This window comes from Balaenoptera acutorostrata, chromosome 3, assembly GCF_949987535.1.
Source record: "Balaenoptera acutorostrata chromosome 3, mBalAcu1.1, whole genome shotgun sequence".
In the NCBI taxonomy this organism is placed as follows: domain Eukaryota; kingdom Metazoa; phylum Chordata; class Mammalia; order Artiodactyla; family Balaenopteridae; genus Balaenoptera; species Balaenoptera acutorostrata.
The window spans coordinates 150748142-150765755 of record NC_080066.1 but is presented as its reverse complement, the minus strand read 5'-3'; the positions used below and the strand labels follow the sequence as shown (position 1 = coordinate 150765755).

Here is a 17614-nt window from a genome sequence, read left to right as displayed (position 1 = left end):
CCCTTCTGAGTTGGCTATCTCATAACTTCTCCTTGTTCGAGCTTCACACACGGTCTCAGTTGATGGGCTCACTTCAAAATCTGTTGAAGAAATGGAAGCCGGCAGAAGGCAAGTCTCTCATCTTGAGACACCCTCACCTAAACCACCATGTTCTTGGTCTTCCTTCCACTGCAATAGGGGAAGTGCTGTTGCATTTACAGAAGGGAAGCCGCTCCACCTTTGCCCTTAATTGGAAGGTGATAGAACGTTGTTCCTCATCTACACCCTCCCTCCACACCGACAGGCTCTGGTATAACAACAGTGGGTTACAGCTCAAAGACCTCCAAGACACTGTCTCTGAAGAGCACATAGGGAAACCTTAATTTAAGAGAGTAGGCGAAAACAAGAACACCAGGGGAATTTGAAGCTTCTCGCACTTACAACTACAACAAACATTGAGCACAGCCCAACTCCTGGCCAGATTAAATAAAACCTCACGGGAAAGGCCTGGTTACTTCAGTTCCTATTACCTGATACATTGTGTTTGGCTTTCAGCAAAAAATCATGAGCCATGCTAACAGGCAAGGGAAAAACACAATCTGAAGAGACAAGCAGTCATGAAAACCAGATGTGACACAGATGTTGAAATTATCAGACATGAAATTTAAAATAACTATGATTAAATATGTTAAAGGTTCTAATGGAAAAATAGATGGTAATGAAAGCAGAGATAGAAACTCTTTTTTTAAAAAAAAAAACTCCTTAAAAAGGAAATGCTAAAAGTCAAAAACACTGTAACAAATGAAGAATGCCTTCAATGGACTCATTGGTGGACTCTAAATGGCCACAGAAAAATTCAGTGAGCTTGAGGTCAATAGAAACTTCCCAAACTGAAAAAAAGGGAGAAAAAAAATTTTAATGGAACAGAACATCCAAAGACTATGGTACATATCAAAAGGCATTAAGTGTAATTGGAGTACCAGAAGGAAAAGAAAGAGAAAGGAGAAGAAGAAATATTTGTAGGAATAATGACTGAGAATTTTCTAAAGTTAATGACATACACCAAAACACAGATCCAGAAAGATCAGAGACCACCAATCAGTATACATGAAAACAGAACAAAACAGATCACTACACCTAGACATATTGTATTCAAAGTGCAGAAAATCAAAGAGAAAATCTTGAAAGAAACCAGAAGAAAAACCTTAACTATGTAAGAACAAGGATAAGAATTACAGGGGGCTTCTCACCAGAAATCATACAAATGAGAGTACAGGCAAATACTTAAAATGGTTTTTTTTAACATCTTTATTGGAGTATAATTGCTTTACAATGGTGTGTTAGTTTCGAAATACTTAAAATGTTGAAAGAAAAAAAATACCAACCTGGAATTCTACATCTAGTGAAATGATCCTTCAAAAGTGAAGGAAAACTAAATTTTCTCAGATCAATACTGAGTGAGTTCATCACTAACTGACTTGCCTGCAAGAAATGCTAGGAGTTCTTCAGGCAGAGGAAGATCATACAGGTCAGAAACTTAGATCTACCAAATGAAACAGCATATGTCAGGGAAGAAATAAAGGGAAATAAAAAGTAAAGGGAAATAAATCTTTTATTTTCTTATTCTAAATTGATCTAAGAGAAAGGAATAAGACTCTTTTGAACAGTGTTCATGGGACAGAAAAAAAATATTTTTACAAAGATTAGCATATCAATGCCTAACACAGAGCTCTAAAATAGCCCTTGACAATCAGCTAGTCCAAGAGTTGGCAAAGTAGGGCCCCTGGGACAAACCTAGCCTGCTGCCTGTTTTTCTTTTAAATGTTTTTTTATTGTGGTGAAAGTCACATAATATAAAACATACTATTTTAACCATATTTAACTGTACAGTTCAGTGACACTAAGTACATTCACATTGTTGTGCAACTCTCACCATCATCCAGCTCCCGAATTTTTCACCTTCCTAAAGTGAAACTCTGTCCCCATTAAACACTAACTCCCCATTCCCCCTCCCCACCCTGACCCCCGTGCCTGTTTTTGTGTGGTCTGTTAGCTAAGAATGATTTCTACCTTTTCAGATGGTTGAAAAAAGTTAAAAGAAGAATAATATTTTATGACACATGAAAACTGTACAGAAATCGAAGTTCTGTGCCCATAAACAAAGTTCTATAAACGCCCATCTGTTTCCTTATTGCCTTGGCTGCTTTTGTACTACAAGGGCAGAGCTCAGTAGCTGCAGCAGAGACCATGCGGCCCACAGAGCTCAAAGCACTTACTCTTTGATCCTTTACACAAAATTTTTTCTGTTCCCTGAACACGCCCAATCACTTAATTTTTCAGAGGCTGAAACCAAGGCCTGGGAGATAGAGTTACACTAGCATGTCATCTTCCTGGTCAGTAACAAAGCAGCATGAAAATGCAGGTCTTCGGATCCCAAGTGCCTGTCCTCTCACATTAGAGGACTTATATAAGTATGGATTCTAAGATCACAGTGTCTAACACTACTGACTAATAGTGACTAATATTACTGACTCTGGGGACTGCAGAATTAACATTTTATTATTCTCTTATTTCACATGAAAGGTGGCATGACTGCTACAGGAGAAATAGGAGTGATAGGGAAGCTTTGCCAGTTTCTATGCACAAGAATGGGATGACTAAGATATGAAGAGGATGGCATGTTCCCAGGGGACCAAGATGAAAAGCACTTGGATTGGCTTTTTTTTTAAGAATGTCAGTTATATTCCTTGGGATTTTGTTTTTTTTCTTTGTTCTTCTTTTAATTGTAAGAACAGGTAAAAATCAGTATCTTTACAACTGGGCACTTAAATACGGGGTCCAGCTCTTTTATGACTCTACAGTGCATACTTGTGAAGTCGCAGTAGTAGGTTTTTCCCCTTCTGGAGATAGCAACACTTGACAAAAGAAACGTCTATTCATAAAGCTCACCAGGCAGGAGCAATACAGGTCAAAGAAATAACAACTGAATAGGTTCCTGAGGGTATGATTTTACTCATATTATGTAGATAGAAGACAAAAATAGTTCAACTTAGAATGTTCCATATCCAACCCCTGAGAACAACTAGAAAAGTTGGATAAAATTTTAAAAGAAGTGCTCCCAAGGCAATGAGGACACATGGAGAAAAGGGAAGTGCAGAGGAGAACAGACATTCCATGAAACATTGCTTTAAGGTATCTTGTCAAATCCAACATCCACTCATGAAAATACTCTGAGCAAATTTTGAATGTAAGGGAACTTGCTTAATTTGATAAGGGGTATTTTAAAAACACATACGGTGACTCTGGAAGCTTTCCCACTGAGATTAGGAATGAGACAATGATGCTCACTATGACCACTCCTATTCACCATTATATTAAAGGTCTCAGCCAATGCAACAGGCAAGAAAAAGAAATAAAAGGCACAATGACTGCAAAGGAAAAAGTAAAAACTTTTTTTTGCAGGTAATTTGCTTGTGTGCATGGAAAAGCCATAATAATCTACCTATCAGACCTGTTAGGATTAATTAGGATTAACAGGTGAATTTAGCAAAGTCACTGGATACAAGGTCAATATATAAAAACCAACTGCATTTCTATATACCTGCAACAAACAATCAGAAAATGATGTTTTTAAAAGATACCATTTATGATAGCATCAAATACCTTCAAAAACTGGGAATACATCTAAAGAAAAATGTGTGATGCATTTACAACATAGAGAGATACAAAACACTAACAGAAATGAAAGCTCTAAATAAATGAAGGGATTACCATATTAATACATTGAAACAGTCAACATTCTAAAGACATTAATTTACTCTCAATTTGGGTTAGGGATTTAATGCAATCAAAATCCCATCAAAAGATGATTTTAAAATTTATATAGTAATGCAAATGGCTAAGAATAACCAAACTATCCTTAAAATAACAACAAAGCTGGAGGAGACATACTACTGGATATCAAGATTTATTATTAAGCTATATTAGTTAAGACAGTGTGATATTATATAAGAATAGACGAATAGAACAATGGAAGGGGCTAGAAAGCAGAGAGAGATCCACGATCCACGTATAAATGATCACCTGATTTATAACAAAGATGGCATTTCAGAGCAGTGGAAAAGAAGAGACTTTTCAATATGTAGTGCTGGGTTAACTGGATATACTTATGGAAAGCAAAGTAGATCTTTTTCTTATGCCATAGATTTTTTGCCTAAAGGTAAAAGGCAAAACAACAGGGCTTCTATAAATTAAAGTGGGAAAATAGCTTCATGACCCTTAGGGTAGGCAAAACTTTCTTAAGCAGGCACAGAAAACAATAACCATAAAGGAAGAAGTTGATAAATTGGATTATTAAAAGTAAGATCTCCTATTCATCAAAAGAGAGTCAAGTGGAAAGCCACAAAATAGGAAAAGACACTTCAAATACAAATAACTGGTAAAAATATTTGTATTAAGAATTTGTTTTTAAAAAACCCTCCAAATCAATAAGATAGATAATCCAACAGAAAAATAGGCAATAAACTTGAAGAGGAACCACAAAAGATTAAGTAAAAGCGACAAAAAATTACTAACAAGGCACAATAATCATTAGTCACCAGAGCAAACTGAAACCACAATAAGACACCACCACCCACCCACCATAATGGCTAAAATTCAAACGTTTGACAGTCTCAAGTGTTGACAAGTATATGGAGAAACTGAAACACTCATAAACTGATGATAGGAGTATAAACTGGTACAACCACTTAGGAAATCTCTTTGTAAGGCCCTCCTAAAGTTGAACATTATGTCCCCATGTCCCAGAAATCCAGTCTTAGGTGCATACCAAACAGAAACGCATTCATACGTGCACCAAAAAACACACTAAAAAAAATTATAGCCGTATTATTCACAGTAGCCCTAAACTGGAAATGTCCCAAATGCCCATCAACAGTAGATGAATAAACCGTTTGTGAAATGTTACAGAGTGGGCTGCTATACAGCAGTAAAAATAAACTATGGCTACATACCACATCATGAATAAATCTCTCAAACAGTACTGTGCATAAGAAGCCACAAAAAAGAGAGTATATACATATATGTGTAATTCCATATATATTTCACATATTTCAAAAATGAGAGTGCTATGGTGTTAGAAATCCGGTTAGTGGTCGCCGCTGGGGAAAGGGGGTATGTAGTACCACTGGGAGGGTGCCTGCGGTAGTTTCTGGGGGAATGGTAATAAATATTCTCTCACTTAACCTAGGAGTGACAATATGGATGTATTTACTCTTTGAAAATTCATTGAGCAATGATTTGTGTACTTTTCTGGAAAGAGTGCAAATATTCTGGGAAAAGGATATAGGACAGAGCATCTCTGATTCTCATGGTGGCACCTGAGCCATCTCAGGTACAGCCATGAAAAAGTGATGTAATTGCAGAGATACAGTTGCAGGGATGGTGGAGGAGCCAGAGGTTGTATCTGTCACCACTATATACATACACACTTACCCCAATGTTTGTGTGCAGGCGTAGACCAGGAGCAAAAATCATTGAACGAGAGAGCTGGTATAGAAGTGAAACAAGATTAGAAACACACAACTGAAAGAATGTTTCACATTATCCAAAAGCTTTATTTTGGATATTGAAAGTCTTCCAGCTCTTATAAAAGCTCAGAACTTCCAAAGAGTAGTTGAAATACTCTGCACTTGTTCTTAATAACTTTCTACTCTCCAGCAAATAAAATCCAGTCTTCCAGCCAGTTTAGAAGACTGAAGCAGCTACTGGATATTTTTGCCCAGTGTATGTGTATGTGTGTGTGTGTGTGTATGTATACATATATATGTGTATATAAATATACACATATATATGTGTGTATATACATATATATACACACATATATATGTGTATAGATATACACATATATATGTGTGTATATACATATATATACACACATATATATGTGTATAGATATACACATATATATGTGTGTATATATATGTATATATATTTGCTGTTAAATTTACTTCTTCTGATACAGAAAGATGGGCTTGTAAACTGTCCTCAGCAGAGTATGCCATATCACTGGGCACACTGATTCGACCAAGATAGACATGTGACTCTAACCAGGACCAATCAGGGTCCTTCCTTGAGACTGAGATAAGAATACTGGAAGAGAGAAGGCCCCTTCCCTGTGAGGGATTAGGCTGAAATGATATGAGGGGAGGGAGATTAATGACCATCTTCTTTTTTTCTAGTGTCACAGAAGAAGGATATCAAGACGATGAGGTGTCAGTAAGAAGTGCTGATGATATCATTTAAGTCCCTGGATCCAGCCATGCCTGAATTCCCAGATATATTAGTCAGATACATTCCTTTTTGCTTGAGTTGATTTGAATTTTGTTTTAGTGCAGTTGTTTTGTTTTTTGTCTACATCCAAGAGAGCTCTGAATCACCATTAACATCATCACCTTTATCATATATATGTGGCATTTAATCCCTTCAATAGACTGGCCCCAATTTGCATTTCTAGTCTTATCAATCACTATTCATCTTCATATAACCAACAACATGACCAATCTCAACCACAGGAAACATTCTGCAACTAAGAATTACCAATAAGTAAAGTTCAACTTAAAACAACCTACTTCCAAATACACTTTTGATAGCCAACTGGTCATTCCTGTTAAGGATAATTAGAAAATATAAGAAACTGGGGATTAGAAATGGATTTTTTTTTAAGTGGGGGAGTATGGCAGATGGCAGGCTGAAGAACTGGTTTTTGCAGAGAAGCTTTTGAAAGCTAAAGGAAGCCAAAGAAACGAAAGCCTAGAATTGACAGCATATGCTTTGGCATGAAGTGAAATACCCTATGCGTTGGGGTGAGATATCTGAGAACTTCCTAATCGGTCATGCCAAGCAAGTTAAATAAAGTTTATCCCAAGATGTATCCACTTTAACCTTAAGCCATAGGAAGATCTGGGAGTCAGTGGTCAACCTCTCAGTCTGAAAGTCTAAAAGAAATTGAACATTTGGACAGAGATCCTGACATAGTGGGGAAAAATGCCCATTCACATGGGAATTGTTCATTGACTGTAATAAAGCAAAACCAGTTACAAGCATTTCACTGCAGGGGAGCAATCTCCTGAATAATAGTAAGAAGTAACTAGAAATTCATTGTGACATACCCTCTATTATCAACATAAGGTGAGGAAAATGTCACTCAATCTACTTTGTTTTCTCATTTTACTTTCAGTAAACATAAATTTAGATTTCCCCATCCCTGTTTCCCCTTAAGTTCTAAGTTCTTCAACATGGACTTCTCTGCCTGAAAGGTCTTTGAGGACCTGACACTCAGTAGAGAGGTAATAAAAATCCTTTGCACACTTTGTCACTTCTATCCTTTTACTTACACTGAAATGCCTCAAGCACACTTTGACCACCTGTGTCCCCTGCCCCATCTCTGCAGACCCCCAACTCTGCAGGTCCTCCAACATCCAATTCATCCATTCAACCTCTTCAGTGAAATCTCCCAGTGGGAAGTAATCCCTCCCCCATTCCATGTATACGTGCCTGTGTTACCACATTCTGTTTCTCCATCTTTTTCCCCTCAACAGAATTTTAAACTTCTTGAAAACAGAAGCCATATCTGATTAATCATCATCTAGAAAAGGGCCTTCAGTAGTGGGACCACTGTCGTCACGAACAAGCAGGACAAGGAGCAGAGAAGAACAGCAGAGACCTTAGACTAACTGTCACCTGGGGTAGGAACACCCCCTCCCCTTCCCCCATCCTCCCCCACCCCCAAACTAAGAGTGACTAAACCTCAGATTTCCAGGAATACTCTCTCTTACAGGAATGCCCGAGAAGCAATCACAATTTCTCAGCCCTATGCTGCACCTGGGGAGAGCACAGATCAATAGCATTAAGCTACTTTGTCTAATGTCACAAACCCCTGGCTACAGGCAGGAACCAGCAGCCAAGTCCCTAAACTACCTGCCATTCTGAAAGTTAAAAGTGCCTTCCCCTTAAAATAAAATTCAAATATAATCAATAAATGTATTCTTTGTGAATGCATCCTTTCTATTCCGACCAGCTGCTGAATCAGTCTTTGTTTTAGGATGTATGGTCAGCAAAATAATATAACGGCAGCTTCCTGCTTGGTTTGGAATCTGAACACTGTAGCACTTACATAGTGGCTCCAGGGAAAAATACACAGTATACTGTTTATAAAGTTGTTGTCTTTCTTCTACAGAGGTCACAAGAAGAAAAAACCACAGCCAGCTCAAACAAGCGTTTTGTTTGGATTGGGCATTGTAGATCCCTGTAATATTTTTCTAATTGGAATTAGTTGCTAATGACTAAAATGGATTAAAAATGGATGACAACAGCTTTCTAAGCAGCACATACCCTTTGCTTTAACACAGTCCTTACCTGCCCCTAATGCTTCCCAACCCTGAGGTCCAGCACCAGATGCCATTCATCGTCACACGTGGGTGGCTGTTTGGCTTTTAGAAAAAAAGTGTTATTTGGTACCCATGTCTCTTTCAAAAATGGGGCAGAGGGCCCCACGTTTCGAGAAACTGGGGATAAATACATTTCTTTCTGGGAGTAAAAACTTTCTACATGTTTTACACACAAACAAAGCATGGTTTTGACAAAAAAATACAACTTAAGTTACCACTGTGAAAGAAACCTCACTCCAATAAAGATGTTAAAAAAAAAAAAAAGAAACCTCACTTGTTTCACTCATCTGCTTTACCTAACTGGCTCTGTGTTTGAGTTTGCAACCCATTTTCTAAGGTTTTTCCCTTCCTTCATTCATTCCACAAACAGCTCTCAAGCAATTACTATGAATCAGAAACTGACAGATGTTGAAGCTACAGGAGGGAATAAAATAGAGTCCCTGCTCTCAGGGAGTGTACATGTTAGTGGACAGAGACAGACAAAATACAAATAAAAACATATAGTGCAATGTCATGGTGATAAAGCTCTGAAGAAAACTGGAGCAGATAAGGCAATACAGAGCACTGTGTTGAGGCAGGAGTTAATTGTTTTAGCTACGCTGGTCTGGGATGACTCTGATGATGAAGCTTTTACATTAGTTTTTACTCTGAAAGCAAACAATAATTGGTTTAATTATTATTATTATTAACACCTCTTATCTGAAAAGATTGCTGTTATCTCCTCTCTTCACCTATGAAATTTCTGCCTATTTCCCAAAGCCTCTCTTCCAGGTCTGATGATACAGTGTTCTCTCTCTGAACTGGACTGTACTTACTGTCTTCATCATCTATTTGCTACTCAATCTGACTTATAAAATTCCGTGCATTATTTTCCTAAACTGTCACTTAACATCCTTTATTGTTTATTTTCTGTTTATTTCTATTTCCCTCCAAAACAACTGAAATGATCTCAGGGGAAGGGTTTCTGTTCGTCCCTGGCCTTGTGATATATCAGAGAGACTTGGGATCTTAGGGTTGGATAAGATCTGGATTTAAATCTTGGTTTGAATAACTCAATAACTACCTGACCTAGGGCAAGTGGCTGAACCTCTTCTTCAGCTTCAGTTTCTTCATCTGTAAAATGGGAGTGATACCACCTAATTCTTGTTAAAGTCTTTGATCTACAAAAGGCTTTACATGTGCTAATTCTTATAAGATCAGTCCACTGCTGTATGACAGAACCATAGCTCTGTAGGCTGGGCAACTTTTGGCTTAGGAAACCAATTTCTCTCAAGCATTTACTATGTGTGTTGCCTCATGGTGGGGGCAGGATAAAATTATGCTTTAAAAAAAAAAAACAAAACAGACCACAGCCTAGTGGGAGAGACAAACACTGATGTATAATTACAAACTAGGACGAGGACCTCACGATATCATGGAGCTCAGGTGGATCTAGCCAGGCAGAATCAAGCAAACAATAAGAATGGGGGTTATAACCATTTGCACCTTGCATATTCACCTGTTACTGCCCATGCGCCTGCACCCAGACCAGTCCATGCACCCACGTCTGGTCCAGTCCGCACATCTGCACCAGTATTTGTCCATCCTTCCTTCCATTTTCACCCACCCATAGCTGTCAAGTCAGTAACTCAGCACATATTTACCAAACCCCTACCATGTGCCAAGCACTGTAAGAGATACCAAGGAAATAGAGGAAAATAGCACAGGGCCTTGTCCGGGTGTGGGTCACAGTCTGGCACAAGAGATATCAATGTAGCCGCAGCCCCTATTTTTCACTTCTCTTCCTGCTGGTGACAAATGGCCTTTAGGCTCATGGAAATAGATCGCTGGCTGCCACAAAAGAAGATCATCCTCACTCCACCCTTTCCACTTCCAGTGTTTGGACCACTTGCTTTCTCACATCCAGTGTCAGAACTATGGAGTAAGATTCTCCAAGGAACTTAGGAGTTCCTCAAATGCTAGGCTGATAGAGCAAGTCCTCAGGAATAGAAAAAAGTTGGAAACGATTGCCCTGAAATACTTAGTATTTCCCAACAGACTCACGCTGGAGGAGGTCACAGAGAGGACGTGGCCTCCAGTTGACCTGCGAGTTGAACCCCGGCACTCAGGAGGCTCCTCACCCCTCCCCCGTGCTTGGAATGTACATTCTTCCCACCATCCCCCTGGGGAGCATGTGCAAGGATGCAGCCTTGAGAGAGAGAGAGAGTAAGGTGTTGTTGAGACCATCTGGACTGAGGACTTGACTGAGCCCAGTTAAAGCCTCCAAGTAGAAACACAGGCCTGAAAAACATAAATTTTTAAGGTTCTGGCAGGTGGGTACAGAGATCTACCCCTCTGGCCCTGCGGAAGACAAGGCTCTTATGTAAGTTTCCTTGCTTATTACATCTTTCACCTACCAATCTGGAGGTCTCCCTCTTTCTTCCTTCTCCTCGCCTTCCATGTGTGGGGACCGGTTTCAGATTTCATCCAGGGAACAACCAGGGTTGTAACTCATTATCAAAATTCTTATAAAACAGGAAGTATGGTGTAACAGGGCCCATCTTCTCCAGCTATGGTCCCTCCTCTGCCCTTCTCCTCACAGCCACACATACTCAAGGGGTATTTTTTTTTTTTAATTTTACAGACGAGGACATTGAGGTTCAGAAACACAATGAACAGGGTTTAAAATGCCTGTCGTGCTACTTGAAGAGCTATGGATGGTAGTTCTGTGGGAGCTCGGGGCTGGCCCGGATTGAATGCAATACAGGCTCCTGGGGACCTCCGAGGGCTGCCACCACCCATCCACGTTCATACAGGACACTGTCATCTCAGGAGCCTCTGATGAACGTGTGCTTTCCCCTGTGCAAGAAAATAGCCCCTAGGGTAGGGCAGACAGCAGTGGACAAGGGAGCTCTACCATGCCAAAACCTGAAGGTGGCTTTTTCCTTTGATGGTTTTACCAAAGTATTTCGAAAAGCCCAGACAGCTGTCTCCACCACAACTCATTTGAATAGCCTCACCCACAGGACCATCTACTCTGTTCATATTCAAATATTTACACATTTTTCAGTTTCCATCTGTAAAAATGGGTGTCCTCTGCACCCTATGTTTCTAACACCAAAGTGGAAGGAAGGGATTCATTTTCTAGCCGCAAAGTAGCCACACAAGGAAGACCAACAAGTTCTGACCGTGGTGTTTCAACCAGCTGGAACCTCCTAGCTAGCAAATGCACCCACTCAGTGCCCTCTTCTCTTGTTTCCTGGGTCATAAGATGCGGTCCTCCCTCGGAGACTGGTCAGGATGCTCTAAGGAGCACTGTTCTGCCTTTTTTGGGGGATGAGGGCGGAGTCTGGGCCACTGCTTGCTTTATGGGCTGCCTTGGTAGTTGGGATAATTAATAGTGAATTTCCTCACCCTTACTGGAATGTGCATGTGGTAGAAAAAGAATTGCCTCTTACAGGTCTCAGGGAGGCAGCTGTGAGGCACTGGAGAAGCTTCCTAGTTTGTAACATCTCAAGCAGGTACTCTGAGTTGTTACTTAATGTAACTCACTAGGTTTAATGTGCACTTTGCCTACTTGTGAACAGTTTTGCTGTCCCTACAGTTGGAAGAACTGGGTTTCATGACTGATTATTATTCTTATTACAGATTTAATGGTTCCAAATTATGGATGATGATCTCTTTTATCCTGACCACTTCGGAAAGTTTTTTTCCCCATGGAGAAAACTGATAGCGGTTTGACCAATGTTTACCGGGCACTTACTGGCAGGTACATTGCTAGGCATGGGGCGGAGGGATGCAAAGAAAAGTGCAACAGTGTTTCTGCCCCCAAGGAACTTACCATCTAGTTCTCAGGGTGGTCCCCAGACCAGCAGAATCAGCGGGACCATCATGCTAGAAATATAAATGCTCAGGCCCCGCTCCAGACCAACTGAGTCCAAAACTCTGGGGGTAACCAGAAAAAACCTGCTTCAAACAAAGATCATCCTCATCAAAGGTCAAAACGACAAGTATGTGGTTAGCTTATTGAGCTAAATCTTAAAGTGTCATTTGTCCTTTGAGGAAACAGGCCCAGAGCCCAAAAGCCACGTGAGGAGTTGGTGGGGAAATTGAAACCAGAACTCAGCTCTCCCACCACCACCCCCCGCCCTGCATGGCCAAGGTTCTTTCTGTTTCTTTTCTGATGCTTTAAATCCTAAATCTTATGGGGAGCCAAGTTTGGCCAATCCAAAGTGCAAACACTGGTTTTCAAAGACAACAGAGAAACTAGTCTCTTTGAAAATAAAGACCACTAACAAAAATTAAAACCTGATCTATCAAAGCCATCCAGCAAACTAGCAGTAATTTCCCAAACCTTTAACACACATCCAAGTTTCATTTACAATTTGAAAACTGCGGGGTGGGCGGGCGGGATAGGGAGAAGGGTAAAAATACAAGGAATAATGTGATCGGAATATAGCCTAGAAAAATATATAGTATGCAGAAATGTCAACAGTGGCTCACCTTCTATGGGAGAATTACAAACGATCTTCTATTTTTTCCTTTGTATTTTCCTGAATTTTTCCCAATGGTTATTTATTACTTTGGTATCAAGAAAAAAGTAAAACCACTTTTTTGAAATGTTCCATCCATATCACGCAACATAAAGGTTTATTTTGTAATTCTATTTCTTTCCATACAGCAGGATAGTGTGTGTGTAGTAATTATTTATATCATGCCATATGTTACAATGAAGATGAAATTTGGTAAATATATTCCATCCAGCTGGCACTGAAAATGAAGAGGTTAAATGCTTTCCTAGGTTCAAAGCACTATGAATTAAGACGAGTTAACTGTGAAGCTAAAGGAAAAATTAATCCCAGTATTGAGATCTCTGAGAGCATCTCTTTTGAAAAACATTGATGTGACACATAGCTCATTACTCATATCTCCCTGATGTTTAACCCCGGCACAAAACAGAAGGTTTGGCAATTCCTGGCAAAGTCTTAGGAGTTCAGGGGATAACGTGCATGGGAGAATATCAGAGAAATAAGAAAGAGAATGATCCTATTTTTATATAAAAGTCTGTTCCTGCGGACAGTAAGACATCCAAAATTACTGACAAATTTCATTGTCCGAAATATCCTTTAAAATTTTTTTCTTTCTCAAGAAATGTTTGCTCATTTAAAAAAATATCTATATTGGCCATCTCATTCCACAGATCATAAATAAATAAATAAATAAGCACTGTCTCATTTAAAGAGATCTTTCTGCCACAAAAGCATTGTTGCAATGCTTCACTTGATAAGATAAATTTGTCACTGGAAGAAAACCTAGCATTGTTTTACTGAAACTCTCAGCAATATAAATTCAGTGCGTGTTAATTAAAGTTTCTTAAAGGAGACAGGGAAGTAAAGTTAAGAACAAATGTAATTACTATGGAAAAGAAAACGCCAGTGGCTACCTACTTCAGAAAAATACCTCACAGAAGCTGACATTTCTAGAATTTCCAGACACTTTCAGAAAAGGACAAATTATTTGGGGTAAAAAGATATATATAGTAATACACCAACATTTATAGTACATAAGCTCACCAGATCTACACAACAGTTTAGCTTAGTAATATCAGAGAACGCAGAAAGAATTTACGAATTTACCATCTTGGTTTTCGCTGTTCAGCATGTGAGCGTTTGCTTACAAAGGTAAATCTCTAAAGAGTCTCCAATTTCACTCAGTCCTAGAACTTGCTTTCTCTCACAGGGCAGTCCCACCCATTACAAAAATAACAAATTAATTTTTAAAAAAAGAAGAAAGAATATAATGACTATACCACTCACAGAAAGTTTCTCACCAACCCCCCCGTGCCCACTCCATATAATTACCTATCTACCTGTGAAAATTGATCCATAAAAGCCTTACCTATTAAGCCAAATCTGACAGTTTCCTTTCAGTTTAACACTTTTTGACAACATACACAAACCTGTGGCTCAGACTCTAACTCCATCCGGACACTTACAAGCCCATTTCTTATTCTTCCATCTCTCACCCCCCTCTGCTAAGAAAAAGGGTCCAACCCTTTTGGGACCCTAGGAAAGTAGGTCCCAGTTTACCTACTACTGCTTATTTTTGCAGTTTTACTTTGGGACTGCTAAGAGGTATTGATCAGAAAGTACCTGCAGATCCAGCTGCTAAGCATTGATAAATACTGAGGGAACAATTCCAAGCCAAGAACAAGACCCAAAATATCTTAAGTTTGTAGCGTGGAAATGCCACTAGTCTCAACAAGAGAGAAAGAAACAACGTTCCCACTCCATCAAAATTAAAAATAGTAATAATAAGATTCAGCAGCTTCCATTCTGAACAAAATTAAATTTTCTGGGTCACTTTCCTTTCCTGTCTCACTGGGCCACTTCTTACGCAGCCTGACAGTGACGGTAAACACGGTCCTTCACACAACCCTTTCAGTTGTCATCCTCACGGAGCAAATACCCACCCGTCCCTTTCCTGCCGCAGTCCCCAAACAGCAGACCTCACCACCCACCCCTGCCCTCCACACCTCGCCTCTCGCTTGCTTTTCTTCCAAACCACAAACGGGCGAGCTTATTCGGAGAAAAAGTTAATGAACATCTGCTTTTGAGGTAAAGCTGCCCTACCTGTGATCACGGAATCAGAAGACTGGAAGTACCTAAAAGCACGTACCCTCTGCCAGCTCGCCCGGGCCGGTGAGCGCCTCACACCCAGAAACCCAGGAACATGATTTATATGCAGACCTGCACCCGTCCCACACAACTCCACACGCCAGCTTGCCTAACCACTTATGTAAGCTCGTGCCTCTACAGTCCCAAACTGCACACACACACACACACACACACACACACACCCCGACACCTGTCACGTATCTGCAATGGACAAGCATCTACACCCAGGAAATGAAATGAAATCAACACACATGAACTGGAAGGGTGAAGGGCATACCGTTTTAAAACACCTTTTCCCCCATTTGTTTCTTGCCCATTTCTGTAACAACTACAATTACCTTAGCAACCAAAGAATTGCCTTGACTCCCCCTCCGGTTTCTGAATTTCTCCTAACGCCAAGCTTGCGCCAGGTTCATGGTAAAGCTAGAGGAGCCCAGGGATCAAGGGGCCGGCAGCTTCTTGGGGGCGGAGAGGACGCCTGGGTCAGCCTCCGCGCGGCTCTCCAACGTCTCGCCTGGTCTTCCAGAGTTTCCGCGGTGGCGAGCGCGGGGTCTCAGCGAGCGGACAGCGAAGCCTCAGCGAGGCCGGCGCGGAGGCGCGGTGGGTCGCATGGTGTCAAGGGCGCAGGTCGCTCGGGTGTCTCCAGCGCGCTGGGGGCTGGCCCCGCTCTCCGCGCTCCTGGGCGCTCCCCGCTCGCCCGCCTCTGTCGCCCCAGGCCGGCGGGGTCCGCAGAGCTCGGTCCGCCCCCTCGGCGCCCGCCCGCCTGCTCCCCCAGCTTCGGGAACCCGGCGCCCGGGCGGAGCTCTCGCCGCCGAGCAGGGCCGAGCGCAGGAGCTGCCCCAAGTCGCGAAGGCGCTCAGCTCCGCCGCTCGGGAGCTGCCGCAGCGGCGCCCGCTGTCGGGTGTCGAGCGAAGCTGCAGCCCGCGCCGCGCGCACCTGGGCTCCGGCACCTGGGCCCCGACAGGCGCAGGGCGGGGCGGGGCGCGGCGGCCCGGACGGGGCCGAGGCACCTGAGCGCGTCCTAAGGGCGCCGCTGCCCGGCTCACCTGTTCCCAGCGTCGCGGAAGGTGCAGATGGAGATTTGTCCGAGGAAGGGGGAAAGAAAACTAGAAATTCCTGACACTTGAGCTCCGGCGAGAAAACTGGCAGAGCGGCTCAGCGGGGCGGAGGCTCTTTCCGTCAATTTCGAGAGCTGGCTGCGACTGGAAACTTTGGTGGCGTCAGGGTTGTCTTGGGGATTCCTGGCCCGGAGTGGTTTGCCCGGTGGTTCTTGAATCCCTCGCTGACGTGTAGCTGGCGCCGTCTAAATTAAAACGGGCCACCGCGATCCTCAGGGATAGTGTTACTCACCTCGTCATTTTTATTGTTTCAACATTTACACCACATGCTGTATTTGGAGTGTTTTATGAGCCTTCTTATCGAGTACACACCACAAAAGAACTTTCAAGAAAATTTAACTCTGCAAATAATCTTGGAGAAGAAGAAAAAAAGTAGGAGACAGAAAATGAGAAAGGGTAACTTCAATTGACGGCCTTCTTTAATGTGGGAGCTTTGAAATTTGATGCTTAGTTAAGGATTCAGGAAGCTGCAGGTGGAAATAGAAGAAGATTGTTGGTGCTGGACGGTAACAATGGGATTGATGTGCAATACCGATGTTATCAACATCAAGGATAAATTCAGGATTTATTCTTATATTGTATTGTGTCACCAGGAAAAAAAAAAAAACCTTAAAAATAAATATCTAGGTTCCATTAAGGATGGATAACCTGGACTCCCTTCATCCATGTGGGTCCAGAGGTGGAAATCTAAGGTCTCCTTCCCAACATACATCTCCTTTCCCACCATTCTACATCGATTAATGGATGTATTCATTCTTTGATCCAATAAACAGTAATGAGCACATACCTTGTGTTAGACCCTCTGCTAAGCACTAGAAACGGATGACAGAACAGTCTCTGCCATCCAGGCCCCCGGCCTAACAGTGCACAAGATATGTGTATTACCATGGGCTAAGTCCTCGAGAACTAGAGAAAAACATGCAACCGAAAGAAACCACACCCAACCTAGTGAGTAAAATATAATTTCAATAAATTCCCCAGTTATTTCCTTTATTAAAGTTGAAATGTAAAGTCTTTCCTTCCCCAGGTTTAGCATTTGGCTTAAGTGTGGCTGAGAAGCTGGCTATGGTTCCACGCTTAGAGCATAGGCTGCTTAGAGAGAGGGGGTGACGGCGGGCTCTTCCTCTGTGGGGAGCTCTGAATTTCTGAGACCAGAAGCTTCCTGAGGGTCAGGCATGAGGGAACAACCACGTGGAAGTATGAGCAAAGGGATCCAGGTGCATCTGAAGAAAGGCCTTTCTGTGGACTTCCCTTAATACAGTAGCATCAAAAATAATAAAATAATTAGGAATGAATTTAACCAAGGAGGTGAAAGATCTGTATACTGACAATTACAAGATATTGAAGAAAGGAATTGAAGATGACATAAATAAATGGAAAGATATCCCGAGTTCATGGATTGGATAAGTTGATA

At 41.4% G+C, this 17614-nt stretch overlaps 1 protein-coding gene across 4 annotated transcripts in view; it reads right to left on the bottom strand.

The window, feature by feature from the left end:
• Positions 1-15872, bottom strand: part of RGS6 (regulator of G protein signaling 6) — a 597551-nt gene extending 581679 nt beyond the window's left edge. For all 4 annotated transcript variants that reach the window (XM_007184397.2, XM_057544118.1, XM_007184399.2 and 1 more), the window contains exon 1: positions 15421-15872. The gene's annotated coding sequence lies outside the window, so the exon portion shown is untranslated. The remainder of the gene's footprint in view (positions 1-15420) is intronic.
• Positions 15873-17614: the final 1742 nt, after the last annotated feature.